At 33.2% G+C, this 24,316-nt stretch overlaps 1 protein-coding gene across 6 annotated transcripts in view; it reads right to left on the bottom strand.

Moving 5' to 3' along the window:
• Positions 1-24,316, bottom strand: part of GRIA4 (glutamate ionotropic receptor AMPA type subunit 4) — a 516,976-nt gene that overhangs the window by 390,534 nt on the left and 102,126 nt on the right. The gene's annotated exons all lie outside the window — the stretch shown is intronic.

The following is a 24,316-nucleotide window of genomic DNA, read 5'->3' as shown; positions in this document are numbered from 1 at the left end:
CAATAATCAGACACAATCTTAGTGGATCTATTATGGAGAATACCATCTTTATCCAGAGAAGGAACTGTGGAGTTTAATCAAAGAACAAAGATTATTGCCTTCAATTTTTTAAAAACAGTCATCTTATGTTTTACATAATTTTACTATCACTAATATTTATTTTCTTTCTTCCTTAAGGATTTGCTTTTTCTCTCAATACATTCAATTTTGATATATATGCATATCATGGAAACAAATGTAAAGACTATATAAGATTGTCTGTTGGGAGAGAGAGAAGGAAAGGAGGGGGGAAATTGTAAAATTAAAAATCTTGCAAAAATGAATGAAAGGAGGAATAGGGGAGCAAAGGAAATATGAGATCGGGTTCAGAAACATTGAGTTTAAGATATTTTGTCATCTAGTTTAAGATGCCCAATTACTTGTAGATGATATGAGTCTTAAGGTTATCTGAGTGGTAAAGGTTGGGTAAAGCAATAATCATCAGCATAAAAATGATAATTGGATTAATGAGAATTAAAGATATCAAGTAAAACAATATAAAGAAAGAAGAGAAAGTATTTAGGAAAGATCCAAAGGGGACACCTATTTTTAACCAGATAGCCTGGATGAAGATTAAACAAAAGTTCAGCAAAGACTGAGAAGGAATAGTCAGAGAATAGGAGGGAATCTAGAATAAAATAATATCACTAAAAGAGAGAGAAAAGAGTATCAAGAAGAGAATAATCAACATTATTAAAGGTTGTAGAGAAATAAAGAATGAGAAGAAAAGGTTACTAGAATTAGTAACTGAAATTTCAATGAAAAATTTGAAAAGAATTTTTATTGAGTGGTGAAGTTAGAAATCAGATCATGGAATTCAGATGAGAGAAAATCAGAGGTTATAATTAGATGACCTTTCCAAGGAACTTAGGAACAAAAGAGAGGAGAAATATGAGATATCCCATAGGATGATTGTTTGAGAAATATATCCTTAATTGATTGGTGGCAGATAGTATACCTAGTAAGAGTTGTGTGTAGGTGTGTTCAAGGAAGACTAGTACCTCTGATGTGAGGATTGCCCAGTCCTTTTCAGGGTTGCTTTTCACTTTTGATGTCCATCTGAGTCACATAACCTCTCAACTTTGGCTCCAAGAAGCTGTAGCATGCACAGCAGCCGCATTCTGGAAAACCATTTTAGCAAATGGACAAAAGAAGGTTGAGGAGTCTCAAATTCATCAGGGAGTGGGGGGGGTGTTTCCCCCAAGCATATGTAATCTCTTGGTGGAATTTCCAAGGCAGATGTTCACAATTTGTTCCAGTGGTCTTAAAGGGAGCTTAAATAGGAACTTTGATTGCTTAGAGTTTGATTTTACATCGAAGATGCCAAGGTCATCCATTGCATTTAGAGTCATCACCAGTTATTTTGGCTCTGGTTTGCCACTAGCCAACAAAGACTTTGGAAGAGAGTGAGGTTGATGACTTTGTGCAACCCAATTTATGCACAAATCAAAAGACGTCACCTAACCACTTTACTATCCCTATCTCAGAGTCCTATGGTGACATACTAGTGATGAAGCAGCAGGTGCAGATACACTGGAAATCATAGTCACAACTCTTTACACAATTGACCCAGACCATAAGGGTCACTTCTCTACTCAAAGCATCAGCGCCCTGTGTGTCTGAGCAATCTTTTAAGAATTGCATAAGCTCACTTCCTGGTGTGAGGAAGGGGTTAGAAAAGTGCCCTAAAATTTTTCTGCTTACTCAGTCCTGGGCTGATTACCATAGCAGGTAGGGATTCCATCCTGTAGTAAAAACACAAAAAGAATGTACAAAGAGTTCTTCAAAGAAGATTCCACTCCCCATTGGAGCAGGGAATGTATGCATACTCATAGACAACATAAGATGCAATAGAACTGAAAAAAATAAAGTTCTTGCTGTGAGTATCATATCCAAAAAGCAGCCCTGAATGAAACAAGGTTGGCAAATGAAGGTCAGATTACTGAAGTTAGAGCTGGATACACATTTTCTAGAGTGGTCTCAGAGAAGGGGAGTGCCATGAAGCCGGCATAGGTTTTGCAATCAGAACTAATCTAGTCAACAAGCTGTGAGCAAAAGACTCATGATAGTGAAATTGTCACTTGAAGGAAAAATACCATGCCACCATCATCAGTGCTTATGCTCCCACCATTGTGAACACTGATTAAGTAAAAAAAAATTGAAGACCTGGAGAACCTTATCACCAATATACCAAAAGAGAATAAGCTTATAATTCTGGGTGATTTTAATGACAGAGCAGGCTCAGACTAAATAGACATGGCAGGAAGTCCTTGGAGGAATGGAATCAGAAACAGTCACAGAAATGGTCATTTACTACTGAAAGACTTGTACATCTCATGACAAACACTGTCTTCCATTTACCTAAATCCAATAAAACTTCCTGGATGCACCCTCATATCAAACATTGGCATCTAATAGGCTATTATCTTAAGTAGAAGAGACAGGATGTGTGAGTGACAAAGATAATATGTGGTGACAAAGACTGATCACAGATTCATCCTCTCCAAACTAAATAATCCCATTCAATGAAAGTAGAGGTCCTAAGTCAAAATAAGTACTAGAAGAATTTATGCCAAGAGAATGCTACTCTAAGTGAGAACAATTTGTTGCTAACTTGGAGGGAAATTTGAACCAACACAGAGTTGGGAACAGTGGTGCAGAAAAGGAGAGGGCAGCTTTCAGGAACTTGCATTAACTTTGCACATCCAGGTCAGAATACTGCAAACATCAACACTAGTTAGATAAAAATGATGGGAAATTATAGAATTCATTTGCTGAAAAATGAGACCTCCACAGGAATTAACAGCAGGATAGTTCAGCCATTTCTAAGAAGGAAGCTTTTAATTCCTTAAAAAATAAAGTACAAATGAAACTTCAAGAAAGACAGGATACTTAGCTCAGTAGAAGGCAAATGAAATTCAGTTTTATGCATATAGTAACAATGCAAAGTGCTTTCATGATACCCTGAAGGTTATTTATGGGTCAAAGATATATGGTGCATCTCAACTATTCAGAGCTAATGGAACCACAGTGATTAGTGATAGAGAAAAGATCCTAGAGAGATGAACATGGGGTTCTTTTTCTATTATTTTATTTTCTTGCCAGGCAATGGGGTAAAGTGATTTGCCTAAGGTCACACAGCTGGGTAATTATTAAGTTAATTTGAACTCAGGTCCTCCTGACTCCAAGGTCAGTGCACTATTCAGTGCACCACCTAGATTCCTTTTCACAGTGTTCTTACCAGACCATCATCGATTCATGCAGAAACCATTGGCCATTTTACTCAAGTTGAAATCAATCCATTCCTAGCTGAAGCTCCAATGGAAGAAGAGGTTTTGAATGCCATTAGACTCCTTTCAAGTGGCATAGCACCTGGGGGGGGGTCCATTGTTCATACAAAAGCTGACTTAAATTTTCCAGATTATATGACATGAAGAGACTATCCCTTAGGAATTCAAGGATACCTCCAATGTCCATCCCTATAAATGTAAAAATAATAGATTGTCCTGTGATGATCACAGAGACATATTCTCTTTTAGTCATTGCTGGTAAGATTCTTTTCAGAGTCCTTCTCAATAGGTTGATCCTTCACTTGGAAGATGGTCACCTCTCTGAGAAAATGTCTTCAGAAATGGTCGAGGAACAGTCAATATGGTACTTGCTGCCTGACAACACCAGGAAAAATTCCAAGGGCAGAACAGAGGTCAGTATACAACATTGGTAGTTCTGACTAAGGCCTTTGATACCATCTATCATGAGGACTTATGGAAAAATTTGGTAAAATTTGTTGCCCTGAGAAGTTCATCAGTATTGTATATCAATTTCATGATGGTGTGTAGGCCCAGTCACTGGTGGAGTGAAACAAGGTTATGCCTTTTCCCCCATTTTTTTTAGTGTGTTCTTTTCAAGCATATTATCAAACACCTTCACTGGGGATGAGTAAGGCATTAAAATCAGCTACTGTACTGATGGTCAATTCTTCAACTTGAAAAGACTACAAAATCTAGACTAAAGTGGAGTGCTGCTACAGGATTTTCTGTTTGCAGGTTATTATTTACTCAATGCAACCTCTGTAGCTGGGATAAAACAAAGTGTGGATGTATTCTCTATTGCTTGTGCTTTGTCCTTACAATTAACACCAAGAAAACACAGGTGTTCCATCAGCCAGCACCATACTATAAATATGTGGAACCATTGATTATAGCGAATGAAGAAGGTTTGAATATTGTGGATAAGTTCCTTTACCTTTGCAGTGACCTTTGCAGTGAGGTTGATATACACATTGTTAGTTCTAGCTCAGTATATGGAAGACTCCAAAAGAAAGTGAAGGAGAGAAGAGGTATTAGACTGACTACCAAAATGAAGGACTAGGTCACTATGGTGACCTCATTGCTGAATGCCTGTGAAACCTGGACAGTCTACCAGCAGCATGTCAGGAAATGAATTGCTTCCATTTAAATTGTCTTAGGAAAATTCTGAAGGTCATCAAGGTCCTTTCTTGAGTTAAACTAGCAAGCATTCAAATGTTACTAAAGAAAGTACAACTATGATGGACTGGCCATGTTGTTTGAATGTCAGGCCTGCACTTGTCAAAATGACCATTTTCTGGAGAATTCATACAGGGCAAATGCTCACAAAGGAATCAGTAGTGATACAGGGACACCCTAAAGGTCTCTCTTAAGAACTTTTGATAATATTGAATGGGAAACACTGGCACAGGACTGCCCAGCATGGCATGCTCTCATCAGAAAGGGCGCTGTGTTCTATGAGCAAAGCAGAATTGAAGCTGAAGCAGCTCAAAGAAAATATGAGATGCACAAATTTAGAGTAACTACCCCAAGGTGCTCACATGAACAATTTGTGCCTGACCTGTTGTAGAACATTCTGAACTCAAACTGGATTGACTAGCCACAGTCAGACATAGTACACTCATCTCTTACATTGTGATGTCAATTTGGTCTTCATTAATGAAGGACAACTAACCTAGTAAGTTCTATTTATACACTTTAATATACTTTCTCTCATTTAGCAAAATCATATAAAAGATACAGATGTTTCCTCATGGGTAAATCCATTTCCATTCATCCTAAACTACTGATAGAAACTTCCTGTTATGCCTAAAATTGACTGAGAAATTCCTAGGGATTAGCCTGAATGTTTCTGCTTCTATGTATGCATGTATATATGCATGTATATATGCATATATATACGCATATATGTATCTATCTATCCATCTATCTATCTATCTATCTATCTATCTATCTATCTATCTATCTACTTGTATTTGAGTTGGTTTATTTTTTGGCAAGGCAATGGGATTAAGTAACTTGCTCAAGGTCATACAGCTAGGTAATTATTAAATGTCTGAGACCAGATATGAACTCAAGTCCTTCTCACTCCATGCTCTATCTAATCCACTACCTAACTGCCACTGCTTTTATTTTTTTTAATACTCTTTCCTGAAAATATTTGACTTTATATTGTGCCTTCAACTACCTTTTCCTATCCCTGATTATTCCTGTCTATATTCTATAACTCTTTTCTATAGTAGAAAGGACATTGAATAACTCTTGCTACCTTGTGAACTTATGGTCATGGAATTAATTTTATGTTTATATATTTCTTTTTTTCTTTCTATTTTTTCATTTCACTCAGAGTTAGAGTGAAACTTTTACCAAAATCCTAAATCTCATTCATAAATCTTTTCTGACAAACTATATGTAAATACTTCTGACAATAAATCCATTTAAAAACAAATATCAAACAGGGAACTCTTCCCTCTCTAAGTAAACCCATTAGATTTTTATGACAATTTTAGTAGGGAGCTTTTCCTTATAATGAAGCTGAATATGATTCTTTCATCCTCATTCTTCCCCCAGGAGGTCCAAGTACAACCAACTTCACTCTTTCATTAAGGCAGTTGTTCAAATTTCTAACTTACTACCAATTCCATTCATGTTAAATAAGAGAGGAAAAAAAGCATGAGGAGATACGATCATGTCCATCAATTGTCCAAAAGATTAGATTTAAGGATTGTCATCAGTCTCTGAAAGTGTTTCATTTTGTTACTGTCTCTGATGACAAAATATTTCTCAAGCTAAACTTCAGGCTCCTCAAACACATCTACTTAATACTTCATATCCCAGAGAGAAACTAACCTGAAGTCATGTTCATAATAGGCACTCAATAAACACCTGTATCAATACCTATAATTCAAGAACATTTTTTGGCTAAACATTGAATTTCCTTCATTTTCTAGGAATTAGAAGAAAATTCATTATATTATCCCTCTCCTCTTAAAACTTTCTTAGAAAATCTTATATTTATAGTATTATTCCATATTAATTTCACAACTGACTATTGTAATCTTATCAATTCTTCACCTATGGTCATTACCAAATATCACTACCAAAATAATTTCAGTCACCTGGTGCATTGGTTAAAGCACACTTTTCTTCCATTACTCCCTTCGTAGTTTGCAATTGTTTTCTGAATCAAATTATCTTTACTTGTTTTTAATGGATTTATACCAGTAAAATTTTTTCTATTAATCACTGAGATTCTTTTCCTTTTGCTACCAATTCAGACTTTTTTTTCTTCTAGTCATACATGTTTTAACTCCAGTTTTCTCATGCTTCTTTTATACCACCTTCTGTATCTTCCTAACTATACTAATTCCCTCCTCTAGTTTTTCATCATCTCCTGCCCCTTTGGCTGTTAGCCTCTCATCCACTAAATATTCTTATATTTATTTTGCATATTGCATATATTGGCATGGAATTTAAACCACTAAAGAAGATAAACTCCTTGAGAGCAGGGTCTGTTTCATTGCCCATCACAGTGCCTGTCAATAATGGGTTAAACAAACAAAAATAAACAAAAAATTAAGAGTTTATTGTGTGCCAAACATGGTGCTAAGTTTCAAGATTTCAAAAGCAAAAGCCAAATATTCCCAATTATGCCAAAGTATTTTATTATTCAATTATCTTATTTGGATATTTTTAATCTTAAAGTTAGAGGACATAGGATATATATTGAAAGAGGGCAAATTTGTGTGTGTGTGTGTGTGTGTGTGTGTGTGTGTGTGTGTGTGTGTGTGTATGTGTGTGTGTGTGTGTGAGAGAGAGAGAGAGAGAGAGAGAGAATTAAAAATAAAAACTCCTGAAAGATCATCTATTTCCCAATTCCTTTTTAGTCCTTAAGGTTCAAAGAAAGACAAAAATCATTTCTGTCTCCCCAAGAGTTCACATTCTAACAGGGAATACAACATATAAACATATAAATAACTACAAGATTGTATATATCTATATATATATATATATATATATTTATAATCTTGTTGATAGATTATACTGACAGTCAGTCAATATAAAGATATTCATATATATGCTTCACAATAGTAAAACTTCTTGCTAATTAGTGAATTATCATTTGCATTAGACATTCTGATTTTTTGAAAAGATGTTTTCTCAAACATCTAAAATATGGCTAGTACTATATGGCTTTCAATCAATATCAATTAACCTATAAACTTTTATTAATCATAAGTTCTCAGACAGAATTCTCCCATATATTATTTGGTGATAATGATAGCATCTTCTTTATAGGATTGTGAAAATCAAATGAGAGAATATATGTAAAATGCTTTCTAACCTTAAAGTACCAAAGACAGAAGAAATTGCTTTGTGATAAAAGAAACTTCCTTCATTGAAGGTGTTGAGTTAGAAGCTATGTAATCATTTTCCAGTGAAATTATGTTTAGAATTTAAGCTTCATGACAGAATTGGAACATAACTTCATAGTCCCTTTTAAAATTACAATTTGATGATTCTATGAAATTTAACCTATCTCCCAAAGAAAATAGCAAACGGATACTAGCTACACATGTGTTTATATGTTCATATATAGACTGGAGTACATTACTTAAAATGAATGTGTTCAAATTCATTTTTCTGTATTTCTAGAATTTCATACTAAATTAAATTGTAATATATATATGTTTGCATATATTATATATATAATATAATATATATGCACATACATTTATTAGAAATTAGAAAATCTATTTAAAATTAACTGTAATACTTTCTGTTTTTATGAGAAATTATAAGCATTAAAATTGTTATAATCCTTGATGGTTATGAAATTACCTATATATGCTATCTCATTTGATATTCACTAACACCCTGTGAGTTAGGTGGTTTGTATTATTTTTGTAATATTACAATTGAGAAATAGATATTGAATGGTTCAGATTTAGTTAGCATCATAGAGTTTCATAAGTAGAAATTCAGATTTCAGATTCAATTATTCCCATTAGTTCTTCCATCTTAACCAAACCAGATTTCAATCTTCCCATTTTAGATGTGTTTAGATGTAGTAGTTATAATTAGTCTTCAATCAATCAATGAATCATTTATCAAGTGGATTCTATGTGCCTGGATCTGTACTAAGCAAAGGAAATTTTTTTTTAAATATCCATCTTTTATTTATCATTACTACGATGTTTGTCTAACTTGCCTTTTTTCCTCTTTTCCCACCCATATCACTAGCTTAACATTACTTCATCTATTAATATCTGAAAGCATTTCTCATAGAAAACTTTAAATATTAAGACATATATATATATATATATATATATATATACATATATATATATATATATATATATCATGGATTATCAAAGGTGAGCTAAATGAATCCATTTAATTGATTTTTGTTAGGTTCATAATATATTATTTTTTTATTTGCTTTCCTCTCTTGAGCTTCTTAATATTTTTTGGCTAAAATGATGCAAATACTATCTATGAAATTAAGTTTGCATTAACCAAAATTGAAATTACTTAAACCCATAATTTCAATTCCTTTATAATGTATTTTGAAATTGTTATTCATTTTAAGCAACTTTCATTTCATATGATGGAGAACACTACATATGATGGAGAACACTACATTCTCCATTTTTGACATATCATATGTGATATTATAAATTGCTATTTCCTGTTTATTTGTGAAGAAAGACACAGTTTAGTACCAAACAATACAGATAATTCTTTTCTATTTTTTAAATACAAGATTTGCCCTATTTGTCTTACTATCTTTTATTTAAACCTCATTCAATGAATTTCAACATTTTAAAATTTATATATATTTTAAAACGTATGACTAAGGAAATATGAGTGGCTGAATTTTTTGTTTTTATTTGCTTTGTGTTTGAAAAAAACACTATTTTTCATCCAAATAGCTTGTGCTTTTTACCATAGTAATGGTGTTTTTTCTTAACTTGTAAGGTTTGAAAGTTAATTAAAATATTCATATTAATTTCCACCCAAACATCTCTAAGAAAAACGCATCTATCTTCAAAACACTATTTTTAAAGAAAAATTATAAACACATTTAGAATTAAATTCTATCTGTCCCAGACTATAAATGTGCTTTATTTATTCCATGACAAAAATCCAAAGTTTCTATGGCAGGGGTTCATAAAATTTTTGGAAGTTTGATGAAGTGTAAGGATTTCTTATTAGAAAAGTTTTAAATGCTTAAATTAAAACAGGGTTACAAAGAAAAATAAATTAAAGTGAATTATGGTTATCAAAATATTTAAAAACCCCACAATAACAGAGTCCAGGCAATCTAGGAAGAACAGCAGACAAGGATTTGAAAGAAGGCTAGATGGGGGTGTAGAAATCCTCAGACTTCACCTTAGCTCTTTTACTTACTCTCTTTTATATCTTGCAAAAATTCTGAATCTCTTTGAGTCTCAGTACATTCATATAGAAAATGAATGAATTAGATAATTTCTCTAACATTCTGTCTAGCTCTAAAATCCTGATTCTGAAATGCCAGATGTAAAATTATATGTATCAATGGTTGAGAAACATTATAGCACCAGAAGTGGCAATTGAAATTTGTGGGTCTTTTTTTTTCAACCTAACTTAAGTTGTTTCTTACACATCAGCAAAGGCATATGGGACAGAGAAAGGTTTAAACAGCCTGCCAGGCCTCTCTCAAATTACAGATGGTCCATTTTCATCACTGACAACATTTCTCTCTTCTAAAACAAATTGGTCAATTCAAACCAAACTGTATATATCTTATTCACCCAAGTTCTGTTAGGTTGTGCATGCATTTTTACTACAGGTATATCCTAGGCAATAATACCTAACCAGTGTTATTGACATATTACAACCACATTCCATCAAAATATCTCAAATCTTGAGTGGATTTTGGCTTTTGGCCCAACCACTCTATGTAAGGTGACTGGAGGTGATATAAAATAAAAAAAATTGAGACTGATACATAAGGCAATGTTTTGATGAGCTAGAGATTGCCTTCTTTAATGCTCTCTTGCTTAAACTTATGCTTTCAGAGAAAGAAATAATGTCTTTGAGGATAGAATACTTGAATGCTAATTTAACATTAGATCATTCACTGTGCTATTGACAATAGTTTAAACATCTAAATAGATCATAAACCCTATAGTTTCTTTTTTAAAGTATTTATTTTCATTTATATGCACATATATATTTTTAAGTTATAAAATTTCCTTCTACCCTCCCTTCCCACCCCCTCCCCTCAGTGGCATACAGTCAGGTTAGTATTGTACATACATAATTTGATAAACATTTTTACAGATTAATTATTTTTGATATGAGGAATTAAGATTAAGGGAAAGAGATACATAAGAGGTAATTTTTATAAAGTATCAGATTCTGAAGGGTTGGTTGTTTTGTGTATTTAGTTTTATTTTATTCCTCTGGATGGGGGATAACATAGCTTAGGTTGGTCTAATAACTCTATGGTTTCTGATACATAATTTTATAACAGTGAACAGTATTTTTTTTAATTGTGCCCATTTTCATAGCCTATTGACTTGTTTAGAAAGCAAGAACAATAAGTATTTCCAATGAGGAAGCAGTTAGTGGACTCTGATTACATAACAGTTGCACAAAAATAAATCCCCTAAACAAATGAACTGGTAAAGGAAAATTGTTCCCCCTTTTAAACGTTCAAATACTTGAATTCTGAATTGCCACTTTATATATATTAAGTTATACCCTACATTTTTGTATTTTCTTTAGGAACTCCCTCTAGATTTATCATAGATCAAGTATGGATAGAACATTATTTTTGGAGACAGAAAGTCCTGAGTTCCTCAGATTCTTTTTAGCTATAGGACTCTAGACAAGATACTTGATTCTTCTGTCCTCAGTATCATCATGTGTAAATTGAGGATAATTGAGGCACCCATATCTCCAGAGCTGCCATGATTGAGTCACTCATATTTCCAGAGTAGTTGTAAAGGTAAAAATTAGATATATGTAAAGATCTTTTCACAACTTAAACACTTAATAAAACACTTAAAGTGTTTTATATAAATAAAAGATTTAATTCCATTACAATAATGGGAAGCAGCATATACAAATGCAGGAATATAGGAGAATATAATACAAAATCATGGAAACAGAAAGTAGTGCAGTATAATTGAAGTGTAGAGTATGAGAAAGAATTTTGGTAAGCTATGACTGGAAAAAATTGGTTAGAATCAGATTATGTAGGGTCTTGAAAGCCAAGATTAGAAATTTGTTATGTATTTAGAAAGCTATAAGAAATAAAGACTTCATATGAGGAAGGATATGATATGACAGATAATAGAGGCTACAAACCACTTAGTATAGGGGAAGTCCTCTTAATCTTTTTCTGTGTCCTGGACCACTTTTATAATCTGATAAAGTCTGTGTATTCCTCTTAATATAGTATCTTAACTGTATACAATAAAATACATAGCATTAAAAAGGAAACAATATATTTAAGTATAATTGTCAAAATATTTTTGAAAATTTATGAGCCATAGGCTAAGAACTGTTCTAGAACAACTTGATAACTCCTGAACAGTTATATAAAAATAAGAATAATTTTGTCACTTTAGGATTGAGTATGAGATTTATCATAGCTTTGTATTATATAATATTATAATCATACATGATCATGTATATTATAATTTGGTATATTTTAATTATAATTAGATCACATGTAATATTGTGTCATATGCCATAATTATTAATATTATTGTTATATTATTTGGGGATTATTATTATTCCCATGATTTGTATAGGATTTGTTAAAGGTTCTTTCTGATATTAATTTCAGTGAATGCACTTTTTAAATATCATTAAAATCTACCTCTCTTTATTTATTTTGTGATAGTTTACTTTCTTCATACATAAACAATTCAAAAGTTCTGGTCAGCAAAAACACATTTGGGGTGGTCCCAAATTATACATATGGATAGACCATATATATTTGATGTACATTTCAACAGTGGAGATACAATATCTAAACCTTGTCTATAAAAATCTTGTCCAAGTTTTTTTATATTTATTTTTATTTTTCTACAAATGATATTTTTTGTACATTACTAAAATATTCTTGTTCAAGAGTAAACATAATGCCCCTTCCCCTCAAAAATATAGACCTTCATGAGCAATAAAGTAAAGGAAAGAGGAAAAAAATTACAATTAAAATTAAAAAAATAATAATAGGGGCAGCTAGCTGACACAGTGGACAGAGCACTGGCCCTGGAGTCAGGAGGACCTGGGCTCAAATCTGGCTTCAGGTACCCAACAATCACTCAGCTGTGCAGCCTTGGACAAGCCACCCAACACCATTTGCCCTGCAAAACCCCAATATAATAATAATAATAATAATAATAATAATAATAATAATAATAATAATAATAATAGTTAAATATGCTTCAGTCTGTGTTCCAACACCACCGACTCTGTTGCAGGTGAATCACATTCTTTGTGATAAGTCCACGACAAAAGCTATTTCCATATTTTTCCACTGTTGCCATTGCTGATATCAACTCCCTTCATTCATACTTCCCCAGTACCATACACTATATATTCTCTCTCCTTTCACTCTGTTGCTCTTTTTAAATGTGCTGTAGGGTAGCTGAGTGGCACATCAGACTGATCACTGGCTTTAAGGAAAAGAAGCCCTGAGCCCACCTACCACCCCTAAGGCCCAGCAACCATCTGGTCCTGTGATCCCAGACAGGCCATCCAATCCCAGCCCCTTGCAAGAAGTAAAAAAGAAAATGTGTTATATCTGACTACTCTCCCAACCACAATCCACCTTGTTCTCCATCATTCACATCCCCCCCTTCCCCCTGCCCCGCTTCTCTCCTTTTTAATCTAGATGTCTATACCCCATTGAGTATATATGCTGTTTCTTCTCCAAGCCACCTCTGATGAGAGAGACGGTCCCTCATTCCCCCTCACCTTTCCCCTTTCCATATCATTGCAATAGCTCATTGTAATAAAAATTATTATATAAAATATTTTAGCCTATTCCACCTCTCCTTTCTCTTACACCCATTACATTTCCCTTTTAGCCATTGACTCCATTTTTACAATATATTATATCTTCAAATTCAGCTCTCTCCTGTGCTTCATCTATGAAAGCTCCTACCAGCTCTATTAAATGAGAAGTTTCTTATGAGTATCATCAGTATAATTTTCTATTCAGAAATACATGTAGTTCATCATCATTAAGTCCCTCCTATTTACCCTTCTTTTCCACTTTCTATGCTTCACCTGAGTACTGTATTTGAAGATCAAGCTTTCCATTCAGCTCTGGCCATTTTAACAGGAATATTTGAAATTCCCCTGGTTCATTAAAAGTCCATCTTTTTCCCTTGTAGAGGACATTCAGTTTTGTTGGATATTTGATTCTTAGTTGCATTCCGAGCTCTTTTGCCTTCCAAAATATTATATTCCAAGCCCTATGGGCCTTTAATATAGTGGCTGCTAAATCCTGTGTGATATTTGAATTGTGTGCTTCTGGCTCCTTGTAATATTTTTTCTTTCTTTGGCAGTTATGGAACTTGGCTATAATATTCCTGGGGGGTGATCCAGGGGAGATTGGTGGATTCTCTCAATTTCTATTTTGCTCTCTGCTTCTAGGATATCTGGGCAATTTTCCTGTGGGAATTCTTTAAAAATGATGTCAAGGCTATTTTCCTGATCATGACTTTCAGGTATCCCAATAATTTTTAAATTATCTTTTTTGAATCTGTTTTCCAGATCAGTTCTTTTTTCAATTAGATGCTTCATATTTTCTTCTAATTTTTCATTATTTTGGTTTTGAAGTATTGTGTCTTGACTTCTCATAAAGTCATCAGCTTCCTTTAGTTCCATTGTACATCTGAAGGATTTGGTTTCCTCAGAGAGCTTTCTTCTCTCTTTTTCCATCTGGCCAATTCTGCTTTTTAAAGCATTCTCCTCAATAACTTTTTGAACTGTTTTATCCATTTGACCTATGCTGGTTTTCAACATGTTATTTTCTTTAGCATTTTTTTAGATCTTCTTGACTAAGCTACTGACTTCTTTTTCATGTTTTTCCTGCATCTTTCTCATTTCTTTTCCCAATTTTTCTTCTATCTCCCTCACTTGATTTTCAAAATCTTTTTTGAGTTCTATCATAGCCAGAGTACAATTTCTATTTTTCTTGCAGTCTTTAGATGCAGGAGCTTTCACTTCCTCATCTTCAGATGAATATTTTGATCCTTTTTGGTGTCATAGACAATGTATTTCTCAATGTTGTCCCTCTTTTTACTCTGTTTACTCATTTCTTCAGCCTGTGCATGGTCTTGGGGGTGCTTCCTGAGCTTTTGAGTAGTATTGGGACACCCCCCTAACAAGAATCTCAATGTGTGAAGCTCTGTCTTCCTTCTTGGTCTGTGAATGACAACAGGTGCACCCATCCGCCATGGGATTGAAGTGGGGGGGGCTGCTGTTCTATGGGGGCCTAGACTATGCTAAGGATCTGAATGTAATTAGAACCCCAGAGTCCTTTTCTAGGTAGAGAGGACAGACCTCAGAATTCTCTCTCCACTCCCCTACCTTGGGTATGCTTAGTACTCAAGGCTTAGTTGCCAGGGGGCTCCGGCTTATGGGCTCTGCCTGCTTCCATTTCCTGGATCTGGGCTGACACGGGAATGTTGCTTGCTGAGTGCCCTGAGGGCTGGGCTTCATGTGCTCACTCTGGCAGAGGCCCCTCCACTGATCTTCCAAGTTGCGCCTGATGCTCCCCGAGGTATAGGTCAGGAAACTGTCCCAGCTGCCCCGAGTCATGGCTCACAGGCACCCTGGGGCTGCCTGCGGGAGGCTGAAGTTCCTTCACTCTGGTGGCAGCCCCTGCTACAGCTTTTATATGAAGTAAAGTATCATAACTTCTGTCCCTGCCACCAACCAGAAACTAAAGCTAAAAAAGAAAGAAAAAAACTTCTAACTACTGATGATTTGGAAAAATAACAAATCTCAGAGGAGCTTCTTCTAAATTGACTCATAAATTCCTATAAAACTCAAATTAACCTAAACATTTTCCCCAGATACTTAATGGAATTACTTCTGTTTGAGGGAGACAAAGTTTGAAGAAGAAACAAACAACAAATAATCATTTTGAGTTTCTATTTCTAATTGTTCTGATTAAGTACTGGGATAACTGAATAACAATTCTGAAGTAGGTCAAATGAAAAGTATAACTGTTGTTGAGTACTATCTAGAGAGTATATAGAAGCCTTTCAAGTATCATTTTGCTTGTTGCAATAAGTAAATATTAAATAAATAATATGTTGAAAGAAAATTGAATTCCTTGTATTTGCTATGAAATCATCAATATTCATCTAAACATGATCTGAGGCATAATTTTAAATAAGACAATAAACAATCAAGACCAAAATTGAACACAATTGATACCTCTTAAATTAGAAAAAATTAATAAGTACATAGAACAGTAAGGTTAGTGTATTCTAGGTGATCCAGTAATGAGAGTACATGACATTGAATCAAAAAGATTTGAAATTATATCCTGTCTCTGTTTCCAAATCTGTAAAACTAGATGATAATCATATGTACCTATTAGGGTATTATGAAAAAGTGGTATTTAGTTTGCCACAGAAGTGCTATTTATTATTATTGTTGTTGTTATTGTTATTTTGAAATTCATCATCACTCTCAACATGAAAAATCATGCTTTGAAACACACTGTAGGTATATGGTATTTGGTCTTATACACATAGAAGGTTCTTTTTATGGATTTTCATGCTGATTTCATTGTTTTTATCTGACTATAGAAATCTATTTAGTTTATGTTCATGAAATTCATGCCTTAGATAAGAACATAGTTAAGCAATTATTTAGGTCAGAAGAAAGGTTGCAATGTTTCTGAGTACCACCAACATGCTGATTTTGCAGCTGAAAGAGGTTAAAGCAATCAGATGCCCCAAATCGAACCTGACATGATTTCCACAAAGGTCTGAGAAAGACAGGACATTACAAAAGGACAAACATAACAAGAAATGTTTTCAATATGAAATACCAGGTTACTGAAGTGGATAAATGCACCTAGTCACCCTCAAATCCAATATCCATTCTAAATTTAAAATTCTAAGAGCAATAACTGGAAGAGACATTAGAGATCAGTTTTATGTAACAGGACACTGAGAACAAAAGAAGTAAGGTCATGGTAAGAAGTGATAAAAGTAGCTGGCATTTGAATTTGGCTCCATTTATTCCAAAACAGAGTTTTTTTTCCTGCTATAAGAACTGTTTACTTTGGGAAGAGTTAAATCAGTTAGGAAATATACTTGAAAACAGAAAATTTACCCTAGTTTATTTTATAGCTAGCATTTTAGCTAGGCATTGTGGTACATGCCTGTAATTCTGCAATTATGGAAGGTTGGTAAATCACTTGAATTAGAGATTTCTGAGCAAAAGGATTAAAAACTAGATATATTCCCCAAGTAGAGCACTACTATGGTGATTTCTGGGGAATGGAGAATCATCTGGATTCTTAAGGAGGTTAGAGCCATCCTAGGCATGAAAATAATGAACATAAAGTTTCCTTGCTGACCAGTTGGAACTGGCTAATGAATGATCACTGAACTTCCAGATGAGGTAAAATAGAAGAATCTAGTCTCTAAAACAAAACAAAATAGACAAAGTCCTTCATTTCCGAATATCTGTTTCCTTCTTCCACCTGTAAGACTTATAACTAACCTTTTAACACCTCATAATTAAGTAGGGAAAAAATTAAATGTTCAACAAAACTAAGCAACACATTGGAGAGGTCAGACATTATCTATATTATTCCATAGTGTCAGCATCTCCACATCTGCAAAACAGGAAGAATGATATCTCTTTGGGCCTCGGTCATTGTAATTTCACAGGATTCAGTTTTTTAACTGATGTTCTTTCCTTCTACAGTATTTTAGGCACAATGTATATTGTTTTCCAAATTCTCTTTACTTTGCACCAATTCATATGCCTTCCCAGAGTTCTCATATTTAGCTTATTGTTTTTATGGTTCAATAACATCTATTGCATATGTGTATCACACTTTTTTATCCACTTATCATATAGTACCTTAACTTTTGCCTCTTAAATAATGACTAAAGGCATTAAATCAGTCTAGTAATTATAGGAATAGGAAATAAGAAGTTTAATTCTGTTTGGAAAAAGTATCAGTCCTGCTTCCTAATATAATGCTTTTATACTTTAAAACTAAATCAATTTAATCAATTATCATTTCTAAATTAATTGTAATTTTTAAACTACCAGGCTAGCATCTGAACTTGACTTAGTTATTTAGCATTTGAAATGTTTAGCAATATTTATTTATATAGTTCTTGAGTTTTGCTGAAGTTACACATCATCTCTGGACAATTACTGATGCAGGGTGCGGAATGTCTGGGCCTAGGGCCTGCAATTGCTCTGGCACTGCCAAGACAACTACAGGTGGGCCTCAAAATTCAATAAAGCTAGGAGCTTTTCAGTGGTGAATTAATTAAATTAGAGCTATATAACTATAACAGGATAATTTTAAGCGAATGATGTTATAAGTATCTAAATGGCCCTTAGCAGGAAAAAAAGTTCCCTAACCCTGCATTAGAAAATAAAACTAAGTATCAGTTTCCGATTCATTAACAAAAATATTTTAATAAAAACAAATTTTTTTTTCACCTTGCATGTTCACTAAATGGGAATTTGGGGGTTTTAAAGTAAGAGAATCACGGAAAGAAAAAGCAGACATGAAAGTATTTCATGGTTGAAAAATGATAAAAATAAAGATTGCCCTCCAAAATCTACATTTGACTAATCAAAATGATGAATTTTATTGCTCATATTGTTAGAAACTAAGATAATTTTTGGATGCAAAAGACTAGAGAATATAATGTGTGTTATTTTTAAATGTTACATGATTAAAAAGGGCAGTATCAGTTCCATAATCATTCAGAGACTAATGCCAATAGCTTATTTCTCTACATGTCAAAATTCCTTGAACTCCCCCATTGCCATTCTCTCCTTTATTGCAATTACTGGTGGTGATATGATTCTTCTCCTTCCCAAGGTCAACCAATCTCACATACCCGTATTTCATTCCTTTTCATTTTCTCAAGTAGGGTCCTCCCTCAATCATCTGCTATCCTCTCTAATCAGTATCCATTAGTTCCTTTCTGCCTTCAAATTTGCTCAAATATCTGCAATTATTAAAAAAATAAACCATATTCTATCATTTCTGCAAGCAATAGTTATGTCTCTCTTTTCTTTTAATCAAACTTTTAGAAAACACAGAATATATACATTGCTTCCACTTTTCTTTCTCTTCTCACATACTATGGCATCTAGTTGACATAATCCCTCAAACACTCTTTCCAAAGTTACCAGTGATCTCTTATTTGCTTAGCTTGATTATCTTTTCCAATCCCTATCCTTCTCAATTGTTCTGTAACATTTGAAAATACTGAGCATCTGTTCAATCTGAAAACTTTCTCTGCCTAGGTTTTTCTGACATTGCTGTCTTGTTATTACTCCTATCTATATCTGAATACTTCTCAACCTCTTATTTGTTCATCATTCATATGAGTCTCAATAAGTGTATGTGGCAGTTCTATGTTGTGGTCTCTCTTTTCTTTCTTCTCTATACTTTCTTCCTCAGAAATTTGATCAGTTCTTAGAAGCTTAATTATAATTTCTATACAAATGACCCTGAAATCTAAGTATCTATTACTTAATCACTCTTCCTACTGAATATTTCAACTTGGATGTATTATAGGTATGTCAAATCAAATATTATAAAAGAGAATGTTTTATCTTTCTCCCCTAAAACCACCCTTTTGAATTTCCCTATCTCTGTTTGGCACATCAAGATTTTTTTTTTAAGTTACCATTTTACAACCTTGACATTATTCTGAATTATTCATGCTTCCTCATTCCACATTATCAATCAGGAGACAAATCTTGTCATTTTTATTTCCCAAAATCTCTTAAAATTTCCCTCTTTCTTATCATTCACAAGGGCAAAACACTCACCCATGTCTTTCTAGCCTTTTGCTAGAGTATTACAATGATGCACCAGCATGTTTACTACCTGAAGTCTCTTCCCACTTCAAATCATCCTCCAGAATGTCAGATTTTTTCCCTAAATTCCCTTGTGTTAATGGCACTCCTATACTTAATAAACTTCAATGACCCCTTTTCCCCTTTAGAATCAAATAGAATATTTTTAAAACCCTTCACAACATGCTGCAATTTATCTATTTAATCTCCATTTAATTTATATATTGCCTCCAGGGTCATCTCCAGTCATTCTGATTCATATTTGGTCATTAGATCCAACTGGTTCTGGAGGAGAAAGTGAGACTGGTGACTTAGAATAGCCCCCTCACTCACATCCAGTTCATATGCTTGTCATGGTATCACTTCCCTGATGTCATAATCTTTTTCAAGAATGAAGGACAATCATCATGATCATGATCATGATCATCATCATTATTACGTTATTTCCTTAAGAATAATTGAAGAATTATGAGCAGAAGTTCACAATATTGTATGGGAGACAAGCAATTAAAAATCCCAAATAAAAATCTCTAATGGTCTCCACTATCAAGTGACCTTTTAAATTTTCTATGTATACATATCTTCTCCCAAAAGAACACAAGCTTCTTAAAGTAGGGGCTTTAATACCCAGTCACTAGCATAGTGTCTGATGCTAAATAGATGCTTGTTGTTTGATTAAATGAATTATTCCCTGAATAAATATGTTCCCTCATACCCATTGAAGTACTATATAATTTGTTCTTTTCCTCTCCAAAAACCCAAGTGACCACTGAATTGAAAAGGAAAATAAATCCCAAATGTCTTCAAAATGTTTTCCACCTCCAAAAATAGTTTACAGATAAAGCATTATTTCTTTTGAACCAGCTTTGTTTGTATAGTTCCTATTGAGTATAATTAGGCTTTATAGGGCCTGGCATACCACCTTTCACAAAGCAGGTGCTAGATAAATGTTTACTGATTATGCTGCTCCTGATGAGAATGACAGCAGCAAGAATGAATTCCAGATGGGAACAATGAATGAAAAGCAAGTAAAGGATGTAAGATAAGTATAGTAATCTAACCTGGAATCCAGTAATTGCTTAGTGAATATTAACAGTTTAAAACAGTCCCTCAATATGTGGTTCATTGTTATAGCTCCTCTGATAATGGATCAGAGAATTGGCTTCAACCTTAAGTGTTAAGAAAGCCATTGGTGACTTTTTGGAGAGTGCTTTTTTTTTCAGGAGAGAGGTTAAGCAGTCAGATCATAAGGGGTTGATGAACAAGTGAATGCTGAGTAAGTGGTGGTAAACATGTCTTTCTAAAAATTTGATAAGGAAGAGAACAAGATAGGAAAATTGCTTATCAGTGGTGGGGTGAGGGGAGATTCTGGGAGAACAGGAAAAATGCAAGGATGATTATAAATTAAGGTGAAGAATTCAGATATGAGATCACTAAAGTGAATTGGAATAAGTATATTATTCTAAAAATAAGTATATTATTCTAAAAAAAAATCTCTTCAATTCTAATATCCTGGAGAGAAATTCTGAATCAGATTCTCAGCAGAATTGTAGGACTTTTTTTTAAAGCAAATGTTAAAATGATGACAATAATTAAGTAGACACTGTAGCAATAACATATTTAATTGTCAAGACTGCAATGACGTAAGAGGTCCCAGGTTTTATGCCCGCTATAGATTATTTTTTGGCTCAAGTCAAAGCAATTAAGTGACACAGGAAGGTAATTATCAAGTGTCTGAGGTCAAATTTGAATGTAGGTCCTTCTGACTCCAGGGCCAGTGCTCTATCTGTTTTACCATATAGCCATCTTGAGATTTCTTAATGTATCTGAAAATGACTTAAATACTGGGGTAAATACTACTTGGTACATGAATTTGCCCTTGATAAAAACACCACCAGGGGGTATGCAACTGTAAATGCCTTTTAAGGTATATTTTTTGTTCTTGACTTCAATTCAGCAGATGAGGTAAATTTAAATTTTTTTCTGAGGAATTTGTAAATTACTTATTGATTTTTATTATGGTTATGGATTGATTTTGTAAGTTTATGCATCATTCTATGTCTGTGCATGTGGATAGAAAAGAGAATTAGCTTTTAATTATATATATATAAATATATATTTATGTATATATATATTCCATGTATTACATTAAAACGTGAAGTGTACAACTCTTTTAAAAAACTGAAGAATGCATGATCAATCTGACATCAGTGTTGTATAAAATAACAAATTAAGCTAAAATTAAAAATGCTGATCAACTTACTTTATATTTGTGAGATTTACACCAGCTACATACATCCCATTTAGATCACGTAACACATAAGTGTTTACCATTATGTAACCGATTTCAATTAATTAGCTATAAGACCATCAGTTAGTTCTCTACCACTGAAGTAATTCTCATGATAGGAAATTTATATGAGAAATATAAATATAATGACAACAGATTTTGAAAAGACTTACTTTGCATCAAATGAGGATAAATACTACAAGCTATTTATTGGAAAGCACTTCAGGAAAACTAAAGCAAAGGAGAATGCTCAAATGATTTTGGATAAGAAATTTTTTGAACAAGATTTAAATAGCAGAAAACAGTTAGGGACTATTTAAAACAGTTATTAAATATTTTATGAGGTAAAAAGGGTTTTTGTGTCCTCTAATTTCCCCACTATATTAAAATAAAGATTAGCTCCTATTATTATTATTATTCCTGTTTGTTCTAACAATAGTTACAATGATGACAACAGCAACATACTACACTTAAAAATCCTGATAGTACACAAGAGCACTCATGTGAAAATAACAGAATTGAAAGTTATATGGCTATGTTTTGCTTTACAAAGAGGATATATTACAAAGTAAAGGGTACTGTGCCATGCTTCATTCTGAATAAAAGCAAGACAAACTGATTTTGATTTCAGGATAGCTTCACTATTTAAGATTCAAGACAACTTCATTTCATGCACTTTTTAGGTTTCCACTCAAACAGGAAATTATGTGTAAACATTTTTATTTCACAATACCTATAATACAATGCAAACATTCCTTTTTTCTTCAAAATCATATTTACTTAGAATACAAAAATTATTTCTTCCAGAGGAAATATTACACCATATTTCCTCCAAACTATTCATATCATGTGGCAAAATTTAAAGTATAATGCCCTGATTTTCAACTTTCCTTGTCTTCTAGCACATTCAGTTACAGAGTTATAATGCACATTTTTGTTCTCTATTGCTCTTTAATAGGATCGCATTACATAAAACTTCCATATTTTGCAATCACTATTTGTCAACACATGGATTGAATCAAGATAACTAGTGTCTATGACTAATCTTTTTTTGAGCTCATTCAAGGAAGTTATTATCTAACCAGGATTTTTATAGTCAGAAGCTAGTCTGTTGCCAAAAAAATTAGTGTTAGTTGCTCTTCTCTCCCTTTCTATTATTGTGTTGTTGTCAAGACTTGTTGAAGTGATAAAACTAATTCTTTCATGCCATATGGTTGATTACATAATAAAAAAATTAAATCTAACACATTCTCATTGTTAGAGTGCTACTTTCCAATTTCAGAAACCTGTATTAAGTACAGCAAGAACTATTACAGAAACTGAAAAGTGGAGCTAAAAGCATTTAGAAATAAAGCAAATTAAATATTTATCTAACGAGCAGTTCACTCCACAAGAAAAAACTGCTTTTAGAACTATATATAAAACCATGGTCAAGTCACTTGAGTATTCTGAATCTCAATTTCTTCATCTGTAAAATGACTAGGTACAAATAAATAATTTTGAAAGTACTTACCAACTTAGCATTTTCTGATTCCATTAACTCCTAAATTCATTTGTATAGGATCACAGATTTAGACCTGGAAATGACTTTAATGACCATTTTTTGATTAAGATACTATCCATTATGCTAAAATAACAATAAAATGAAACTTTCATCCTTTATTCTTTGAATTATCCTCCAATTTTACTTGAAAATTCCCCTAAACATGATTTGACTGCTTTGTATGCGATATTTTGTACTGCTCCCTTTTACGCACTTTAAATTCCATATAACCTTGTGTTAATTCTCATAGTTCCTTCTTTTGACTCCAATTTGCACATGCCTTGAACAAACACTACTTATCCACCTTTTTTTAGTAAAATTCTTCTCTTCCTTTAAGACTTATCTCTGCTGTTTTTTCTCCATTAATGCTTCAAGTTATAGAATGTAACCTTATAGAATACAAGTTCCTTGAGAGCAGGGACATTTTGTTATATCTCCAGGACCAATTACTACTATCTAGTAGTACTTTATTAACTTTTAATGGATGATTGTTTAATTCCTTTGTTCCCTTAGGCAGAAATGACACTAGAATGACTACTAGAATGTCTTGTTTCTCTTTGACCTCATCTATGAACTGAACCTTACTCTAATTATGTTAAATTATTTTTGTATATATCTTGGTGTTCATTCAATTACAAAATCTTTAGGGTCTTCCTTCCCTGGCAGCATTTGCTAATAAATTAATACATCGAGATTTCATTGTTTTATGGCCAGTGGCTAATAGACCTATAGTATATACCCATACAAAAAAGATATGTGACTGTTTGGTACACTATTTCAGATCACAATTCAACTTTACTCTAAGAGATAAATCTCAGTGAATTGAGACAGATTAATTGATTTGACCAATGTCACATAGCCATCTACTGAAAGACATAGGACTTTGAATCAGGACTTCCTGAAACCAAAATTAGCATTTCCAACTATTCTATTCCCTAATAATAGTATATACCTTCACATAATAGAATCTTTATAAAATTTTATAGTAATGAGTTTTCAAATTAAATTTCACATGGATTTAGATTTTATTGGTTG

The sequence above is a fragment of the Macrotis lagotis genome, chromosome 1, assembly GCF_037893015.1.
Source record: "Macrotis lagotis isolate mMagLag1 chromosome 1, bilby.v1.9.chrom.fasta, whole genome shotgun sequence".
Lineage (NCBI taxonomy): Eukaryota > Metazoa > Chordata > Mammalia > Peramelemorphia > Peramelidae > Macrotis > Macrotis lagotis.
This window is presented reverse-complemented; position numbering and strand designations above follow the sequence as displayed.